Genomic DNA, 10,092 nt, shown 5'->3' with positions numbered 1-10,092 from the left:
AGTTGTTCCTGAATGGCATTCAGCACAGTTTCAGGTGGAAGAGTTGTTCCTGAATGGCATTCAGCACAGTTTCAGGTGGAAGAGTTGTTCCTGAACGGCATCCAAAGCCCGTTGCAAATCCTGGAAAGCCTTCTCAATTTTAGAGGCACAATTGTGTCATACAGTTAACATGTTCACCAACATAATTAATATACGGTGTGAAAAGGACCGGCCCTAACATCGACCCTTGAGGGACACCTTTCCTGAGCTGTCGAAACTCTGACTTCATGCCCTCATCAGCCACACACTAGGTTCTGTCAGAGGTGGTTTTGGAACCAATCCAACTCTCCAGCACCAAAACCAGCATGGCTCATGTTCTTATTACCCCCTATCATCCCCACTGTATGTATCACCATGTCTCTAATTATAAACCAGGGCTGTGTTTGAAATGGCAACCTATTCTCTATAATATAGAGCTCTACTTTTGAGGGGTTTTGGAAAGCAGCTCCCTGTCTGAATTGATGTCCCACAGTTTTCTGTAGAGCGCTATGTAACCACAGTCAGTCTCAGAAGTAGAACAAGTCAGCAGAAGAAAGTCACAGGCTTTGTCTGAAAAGGCATCCTATTCACTGTGCACTAGGGCCCATAGTGCACTAGTCAACTGTAGGGAATGGAAGACGCCATTACGGACACGGCCACTAACTGAAGAGAAAATTACCTCGTGTCCCTTCATACATCACGTACTGACCGTTTAGTTGTTTACCATTTTTAAAGTGAATAATTTAAATGTCAACTGCTAGTCTCTCTGTTTGCTTGTATATGTTTGTGTGGCCAGAGGAAAGATACCCCTGCATTTATGCTGCTTCTCAGGAATGATTTTTCAGTCGTGACAGTAACGTAGGACTTGATTAACAGTTCCGATGGCTTGGTCGGTGATACAAGACGATAAACAACCATGACAGAGGACTAGCGGGACAGAGGACTAGCGGGACAGAGGACTAGCGGGATCAGAGGACTAGCGGGATCAGAGGACTAGCGGGATCAGAGGACTAGCGGGATCAGAGGACTAGCGGGATCAGAGGACTAGCGAGACAGGGGACTAGCGGGATCAGAGGACTAGCGGGATCAGAGGACTAGCGGATCAGGGGACTAGCGGGACAGAGGACTAGCGGGACAGGGGACTAGCGGATCAGGGGACTAGCGGGACAGAGGACTAGCGGGACAGAGGACTAGCGGGACAGGGGACTAGCGGATCAGAGGACTAGCGGGACAGAGGACTAGCGGGACAGAGGACTAGCGGGACAGGGGACTAGCGGATCAGAGGACTAGCGGGACAGAGGACTAGCGGATCCTCCAGCATCCATAGAAACATTAGAGGTCAAACAGAGCATTGAATTCAATTAGGTTAAGCTTGCTGCTCTCTTCTTATGCAGAAGAAAGGCTGAACTGAAAGCAAAGTGATGAGTGAACTAGCATTCCTCTTGAGTTCTGGGAAAGGGATGGTTCAGTGAATCAGTTCTGAGGGTGACTGTCTGTGTGTCCGTTCTGAGGGTGACTGTCTGTGTGTCCGCTCTGTGGGTGACTGTCTGTGTGTCCGTTCTGAGGGTGACTGGCTGTGTGTCCGTTCTGAGGGTGACTGGCTGTGTGTCCGTTCTGAGGGTGACTGGCTTGTGTGTCCGTTCTGAGGGTGACTGGCTGTGTGTCCGTTCTGAGGGTGACTGGCGTGTGTGTTCCGTTCTGAGGGGTGACTGTCTGTGTTCCGTTCTGAGGGTGACTGTGTGTGTGTCCGTTCTGAAGGTGACTGTGTGTGTGTCCCCCGTTCTGAGGGTGACTGTGTGTGTGTCCGTTCTGAAGGGTGAACTGTGTGTGTGTCACCGTTCCTGAGGGTGACTGTCTGTGTGTCCGTCTGAGGGTTAGACTGTCTGTGTGGTCCGTCTGAGGGTGACTTGTGTGTGTTGTCCGTTCTGAAAGGTGACTGTGTGTTGGACGGGGCTTGCAGAGCGTTAGTGTTGGACATTGGTTGTCTCCTTTTTTCATCCCAGTCAGTTGGCTGCTTGGGAAGTAATCTGCGCTTTGTGTGAAGAAACTGTGGAATCTGAGATGAAAAAACTGCGAAAGACTCACGAGAAAGCAGTCCCAAAAAGGTGGTTACCGGCAGTAACAATCGGTAGGATGTCTTGAAGGGAAGGAGAACTCTTAAACCAACCAGTCCTGCAACTGTCTAGATACTCCCCGCCCTCTCTCTCACACCACACAGCACGACACACCACAACACACACAAAAGCTCAGCACACCTCAACAGATCCTGCTCGGGCAGCCCTGTTGTACTGAAGGTTTTTAAAACAAATGAGGTGGAAGTAACCATTGTAAGTCATGGCTGTTAGTGTTTAAGAGGCTACCAAATTCGGTCCTTGTTAAATGTCCATATTTGTGTTGTCCTTTTGCTTCAGTCACAGTAACCTGAGAAGGTTTAACCAATGCGTTGAATAGGGAACAGAAAGGTACACACACAGTTTAAAAATCCACCAGACACTCCATTTGGAATCCTACTTAAGTAATGTTAACCAGATTCAAACAGAGGAGCTGTGTTTTAAAACAAGCTTTTATCTTCATCTCACGTTACAAACTGCATAAATTTAAAAAATAAAAAATGACCATAATGTTCAAATGACAACAATAACGCCATTCATTTATCTCTTTCTAGGTGATTTCCAATATAACTGGAGTGGGTTTTTTTTTGTTTCTGCAGTGTAACGTTGGGCAGCGGGCTACCCGCTGGGGTGGCGGGTAACGTTGGGGCAAGCGGGTAACGTTGGGGCGCGGGGTAACGGTTGGGCAGCGGGGTAACGTTGGGGCAGCGGGTAACGTTGGGGCCGAAGCCCCCCGGGGTAACGTTGGGGCAGCGGGGTAACGTTGGGGCAGCGGGGTAACGTTGGGGCAGCGGGGTAACGTTGGGGCAGCGGGTAACGTTGGGCAGCGCTAACCCGCTGGGGTGCGGGTAAGACCTAGTGGTTTAGAGGCGTTGGGCCAGTAAGCCGAAAGGTTGCTAGATCGAATCCCTGAACTGACAAGGTAAATATGTCAATCTGCCCCTTGAAAAAAGGTAGTTTAACCCACTGTTCCCTGTTTATGCCATCATTGTAAAATAAGATTTAGTTTTCTTTAAACTGACTTGCCTAGTTTAAAATAAAAGGTAAAATAATATCAGAATGAATGTGATAGAAGACAGTCTGGGAATCTATGGCACCTGATGGGATGACTGGTTGCATAGAAAGGGAGACTGTGAGTCATTCTCAGCTAGCCTCCCCTGAGGTCTGGACTGTATTAGCTGAGAGCTCCAGTTAGCTGCTTCTCGTGCCGTGACTCAAAGCACCTCCTGGTGGGGAAACGGGGGGTTAGGAACAGGGGTGAGCGTAGGAGGATATATACAGGCTCCTGGAAAGACACAGTGGAGGCTAGGGATGTGGTTGTGTGTGGGTGTGTGTGTGTGTGTGTGTGTGTGTGTGTGTGTGTGTGGTGTGTGTGTGTGTGTTGTGGTGTGTGTGTGTGACCATTTCCTGCAGCTGACGGGCTGCTACTCATCATGAGATCTGCTGGGGAGGCCAAGGCCCTGATCCCAGACCAGATTCCATCCCCTGCTGGGGAGGCCAAGGCCCTGATCCCAGACCAGATCCATCCCCTGCTTGTTTCGTACAGCCCAACCGCCACTGGTTTCGTACGGCCCAACCATAACTGGTTACTGTACAGCCCAACCGCCATACCTGAGTTAGTAATAAAAACAAGGCCAGACAATGAAAGTAGTATTTCACCCAGTCAGATGGTGAATACCTCAGATTTAATCTGGGGGTAATAAAGTGAGAAGTAAGACTTCCTCTGTTTTACTGCCAATTAGTAAGTGGCTCAGAGGCAACTTCTGACAGAGTACCAGTCAAAAGTTTGGATACACCTACCCATTCAAGGGTTTTTCTTTATTTCTTACATTGGATGTCTTCACTATTATTCTACAAACTATGAAATAACACATATGGAATCATGTAGTAACCAAAAAAGTGTTAAACAAATCAAAATATATTTTATATTTGAGATTCTTCAAAGTTTGCCTTGATGACGGCTTTGAACACTATTGGCATTCTCTCAACCAGCTTCACCTGGAATGCTTTTCCAACAGTCTTGAAGCAGTTCCCACATATGCTGAGTACTTGTTGTGTAAGGACCGACGCGGGAGACGAGAAGCAGGTACGGGGAGTTGACATTTAATTAGGAACAGACAAAGAGCAAGACAGAAACAGCATCAGCACACGGATACACAATGACAAATGACAATCCATGCAGCAGTAGGGAACAGAGCTATGGAACTGACAAATACAGGGGAGGTAATAAACAGGTGATTGAGTCCAGGTGAGTCTGGTAATCGTTGATGCGCATGATGGGGGGGGCAGGTGTGCTTAATGATGGTGGGGAGCCCTCTAACGCCAGGGGGGGAAGAGTGGGAGCAGGCGTGACAGGTTGGCTGCTTTTCCTTCACTCTGCAGTCAAACTCATCCCAAACCATCTCAATTGGGTTGAGGTCAGGTGATTGTGGAGGTGAGGTCATCTGATGCAGCACTCCATCACTTTCCTTCTTGGTCAAATAGCCCTTACACAGCCTGGATGTGTGTTGGGTCATTGTCCTGTTGAAAAACAAATAATAGTCCCACTTAACGCAAACCAGATGGGATGGCGTATCACTGCAGAATGATGTGGTAGCCATGCTGGTTAAGTGAGCCTTGAAATCTAAATAAATCACTGATAGTGTCACCAGCAAAGCACCCCCACACAGTCACACCACCTCCTCCATCCTTCACAGTGGGAACCACACATCTTCCGTTCACCTACTCTGCGTCTCACAAAGACGCAGAGTCGCAAATTTGGACGCATCAAACAGATTTCCACTGGTCTAATGTCCATTGCTCGTGTTTCTTGGCCCAAGCAAGTCTCTTTTTATTATTGGTGTCCTTTAGTAGTGGTTTCTTTGCAGCAGTTCGACCATGAAGGCCTGATTCACGCAGTCACCTCTGAACTGTTGATGTTGAGATGTGTCTCGTACTTGAACTGTGACGCATTTATTTGGGCTGCAATTTCTGAGGCTGGTAACTGTAATGAACTTATCCTCTGCAGCAGAGGTAACTCTGGGTCTTCCTTTCCTGTGGCGGTCCTCATGAGAGACAGTTTCATCATAGTGCTTGATGGTTTTTGCGACTGCACTTGAAGAAACCTTCAAAGTTATTGAAGTAATGGTGGACTGTCGTTTCTCTTTGCTTATTTGAGCTGTTGTTGCCATAATATGGACTTGCTCTTTTACCAAATAGGGCTATCTTCTGTATACCACCCCTACCTTGTCACAACACAACTGATTGGCTCAAACGCATTAAGAAGGAAAGAAATTTACTTTTAACAAGGCACACCTGTTAGTTGAAATGCATTCCAGGTGACTCCCTCATGAAGCTGGTTGAGAGAATGGTGACTCTTTTTGAAGAATTGGCTGAGAAAGGCTGGACTGAGGGCTTGTAGGCCTGTTGTAAGGCAGGTCCTCACCAGACACCACTGGCAACAACGTCTCCTATGGGCACAAACCCACCGTCGCTGGACCAGACAGGACTGGCAAAAAGTGCTCTTCTCTGACGAGTCGCGGTTTTGTCTCACCAGGGGTGATGGTCGGATTCACCTTTATCGTCAAAGAAATGAGAAACCGAGGCCTGTACTCTGGAGCGGGATCGATTTGGAGGTGGAGAGTCCATCATGGTCTGGGGCGGTGTGTCACAGCATCATCGGACTGAGCTTGTTGTCATTGCAGGCAATCTCAACGATGTGTGTTACAGGGAAGACATCCTCCTCCCTCATGTGGTACCCTTCCTGCAGGCTCATCCTGACATGACCCTCCTGAGAGGACTGGGATCGGTTCTTTAATGAGGACTGGGATCGGTTCTTTAATGAGGACTGGGATCGGTTCTTTAAAGAGGACTGGGATCGGTTCTTTAAAGAGGACTGGGATCGGTTCTTTAAAGAGGACTGGGATCGGTTCTTTAATGAGGACTAGGATCGGTTCTTTAAAGAGGACTATATGTGAAAACACTTTACATTTGATGAGGGTTTGAAAAGATCCCATGTATACTGAAGAAACGTACAAAAGCAACATGTAAAGTGTTGGTCCCATATTTCATGAGTTGAAATAAAATATCCCAGAAATGTTCCAGACACACAAAAAGCTTTTTTCTCTCAAATGTTGTGCACAAATTAGTTTACATCCCAGGTGTGGCATATTGAGAATTTTAATTTAAAAAAACTTAAATTGGAAAACTTTGGAAATAGATAGCTTCTACTCCTCAGTTTATTGAAAAGTCATTGAAAATAAATTCTGTCTTTTCAAATGTTTAATTGTTATTTAAGTTTAGTTGCTGAATTCACTGCCTTCAATTCGAATTGACCCCAACCCTGGTGCACACTGAAGAAGCCAAGTCAGAGTTGGCTTCTCTCCAGTGCTCAAACCATCCATTTGGACCAGGCCATCACAGGCCTGGTTGAGTCTGGGTAAAAAGCATCCAAATATATATGTATATATATACAAAATATATATATATTTATATATAAATAAATGGTGGGACCAACAGCAATAATAATAGTAGTAGTGGACATGGGATTACCATTAACAACAACTACAACAACAATATTAATCAGAACAACAATACATTAAATCAATGGTAGTAGACCAGTGTCAACATGACTGAGAAGACACATGACCTGGTAGTAGACCAGTGTCAACATGACTAAGAAGACACATCCCATGGTATGAAAGACAAAACAAAACAAGATGGGAAATATTATCAACATTACTTTGCACTTTTCACTGGCTGTCCCTCAGGTTGTGGCAGGAGGACACATATTTGGCTGCCAAAACTGTATATTTTGGCTTTTCACCCAATAAATATTTGATTTTTTTCTTCATCTTTTATAGTTTCAAATTCTTTGTATTGAATTATAATTTTGGGAAAGAAATATTCTCTCAGGTCTGAGTATTTGTCACAGTGTAATCTCTCGCTCTCTCTCGCTCTCTCTCGCTCTCGCTCGCTCTCTCGCTCTCTCGCTCTCTCTCTCCAATTTCCTTTTATGACAAACTCAAGTCTCTAAGGCTAACAGGACAGTGTCTGTGTACTCTGTAGTAGTGGGACCATCTAGTGGAGAAGACATTTTTAGTGTAAGGACTTGATGTGTCTGGACACGCAGACCTCTTGTGGTGGCTGGAAGTACTACTGTTCACCAAGAGTTGAACATTACATCTGGGTCATCTTGAATGGCATCATACATTATGTTTGAACAGTACAATGCACAGCAATATATGAAAATGTGTTCTCAATGAAACCACAGGGCAGTGTAACCCTATCTATCTCACTGTTCCTCGGCGTCCACATCCCTAAGGACATAACACGGTCCAAACACATCAAAGACAGCCGTGAAGAGGGGACGACAACATCTCTTTCCCCTCAGGAGACTGGAATAGATTTGGCACGAGGCCTCAGATCCTCAACAAGTTCTACAGCTGCACCATCGAGAGCATCCTGACTGCCTGCATCTTTTATGTCTCATCACTGCTGCTTCTGTTTATTATCTATCCTGACGCCTAGTCACTTTATCCCTACCTATATCTACATATCCACCTCAATGACCTCGTACCCCTGCACATCGACTCGGTACTGGTACCCCGCCCGTGTATATAGCCTAGTTATTACCTCGTACGTACACTGCTGCTACTGTTTATTATCTATCCTGACGCCTAGTCACTTTATCCCTACCTATATGTACATATCCACCTCAATGACCTCGTACCCCTGCACATCGACTCAGTACTGGTACCCCGTGTATATAGCCATGTTATTACCTCGTGCCCCTGCACATCGACTCAGTACTGGTACCCCGTGTATATAGCCTAGTTATTGTTTATTATTATGTGTTGATCTTTGTGCTGTTAGTGACCATGGACCTGGGTATGTGGGAGACTCTGGTTTGTTTATACATTTCTTTCTGCTGTGTTTGGGGGATGGGTGGCATTAATATGCTCATCATTAATGGGTTGTTTAAATAAGTAGTTTAAGTAGTTTAAATACCCACAAATCCTGTCCATGGGAAGATGGGTCCAATAAACAGTCTGGCATGTCTGTTTGTCTCCTACTTCCTCTTCCAAATCCACCCTCTTGAAAATAGCAGACACACACTTAAGATGCTGCCTTCCCACGTTCCCCTGCATGGGACCTGTCTGTCTGTGGCCCCTTGAACCCACCACAGGGTTACCGTAAGTGAGAAACGTACATGCCTAGTTTAGGACATATATTATGTTCCCTACAGGTTATAGAAAAGAGCAGAAGCTTTGAACTATCCGTTCAGACCCAAGTCTTACCTAGCTAGCTACCTACAGGTATGGAGGGGGCATTATATTCTGGTATAGAGGGGGCATTATATTCTAGTATGGAGGGGGCATTATATTCTAGTATAGAGGGGGCATTATATTCTAGTATAGAGGGGGCATTATATTCTAGTATAGAGGGGGCATTATATTCTGGTATAGAGGGGGCATTATATTCTAGTATAGAGGGGGCGTTATATAACACAGTTCCACTTGTTAATCTATAATTTCTGCCAAATATCTGACAGCCAGCAGATTGTGTAACCTCATCCGTTTCAGTTATCACACTGAGGTTCACATTGATTTACTGTTTGATCTCTGATGACTGTGGGAAAAACTTGCAACTGCTGTGACAGAACTGACTCATCTCAAATGAATTCTTCATCATAGTGTCCCTCCCATTACCATTTATTTCAGTTCCATTAGTCAGAGAGACATGTTTGGACAGAGATGTGTTTAATAGGTGTTTATTTTATTGTGCTCTATTGCATCATGGGTTTTAGACTGGCTCTGTGGTTTATATCATGGGTTTTAGACTGGCTCTGTGGTTTATATCATGGGTTTTAGACTGGCTCTGTGGTTTATATCATCTGTGGTTTTTAGACTGGCTCCTGTGGTTTATATCATGGGTTTTAGACTGGCTCTGTGGTTTATATCATTTGGGTTTAGACTGGCTCTGTGGTTTTATCATGGTTTTAGACTGGCTCTGTGGTTTATATCATGGTTTTAGACTGGCTCTGTGGTTTATATCATGGGTTTTAGACTGGCTCTGTGGTTTATATCATGGGTTTTAGACTGGCTCTGTGGTTTATATCATGGGTTTAGACTGGCTCTGGGGTTTATATCATGGGTTTTAGACTGGCTCTGTGGTTTATATCATGGGTTTTAGACTGGCTCTGTGGTTTATATCATGGGTTTTAGACTGGCTCTGTGGTTTATATCATGGGTTTTAGACTGGCTCTGTGGTTTATATCATGGGTTTTAGACTGGCTCTGTGGTTTATATCTAGGTTTTAGACGGGTCTGTGGTTATATCATGGGTTTTAGACTGGCTCTGTGGTTTATATCATGGGTTTTAGACTGGCTCTGTGGTTTATATATGGGTTTTAGACTGGCTCTGTGGTTTATATCATGGGTTTTAGACTGGCTCTGTGGTTTATATCATGGGTTTTAGACTGGCTCTGTGGTTTATATCATGGGTTTTAGACTGGCTCTGTGGTTTATATCAGGGGTTTTAGACTGGCTTTGTGGTTTATATCATGGGTTTTAGATGGCTCTGTGGTTTATATCATGGGTTTTAGACTGGCTCTGTGGTTTATATCATGGGTTTTAGACTGGCTCTGTGGTTTATATCATGGGTTTATAACTGGCTCTGTGGTTTATATCATGGGTTTTAGACTGGCTCTGTGGTTTATATCATGGGTTTTAGGACTGGCTCTGTGGTTTATATCATGGTTTTAGCTGGCTCTGTGTTTTATATCATGGGTTTTAGATCTGGCCTCTGTGGTTTTATATCATGGGTTTTAGACTGGCTCTGTGGTTTATATCATGGGTTTTAGACTGGCTCTGTGGTTTATATCATGGGTTTTTAGACTGGCTCTGTGGTTTATATCATGGGTTTTAGACTGTCTCTGTGGTTTATATCATGGGTTTTTAGACTGGCTCTGTGGTTTATATCAT

The sequence above is a fragment of the Salvelinus sp. IW2-2015 genome, unplaced genomic scaffold (genome assembly GCF_002910315.2).
Source record: "Salvelinus sp. IW2-2015 unplaced genomic scaffold, ASM291031v2 Un_scaffold1108, whole genome shotgun sequence".
NCBI lineage: Eukaryota > Metazoa > Chordata > Actinopteri > Salmoniformes > Salmonidae > Salvelinus > Salvelinus sp. IW2-2015.
The sequence above is the reverse complement of the archived record's forward strand: the minus strand, read 5'-3'. Positions refer to the sequence as shown.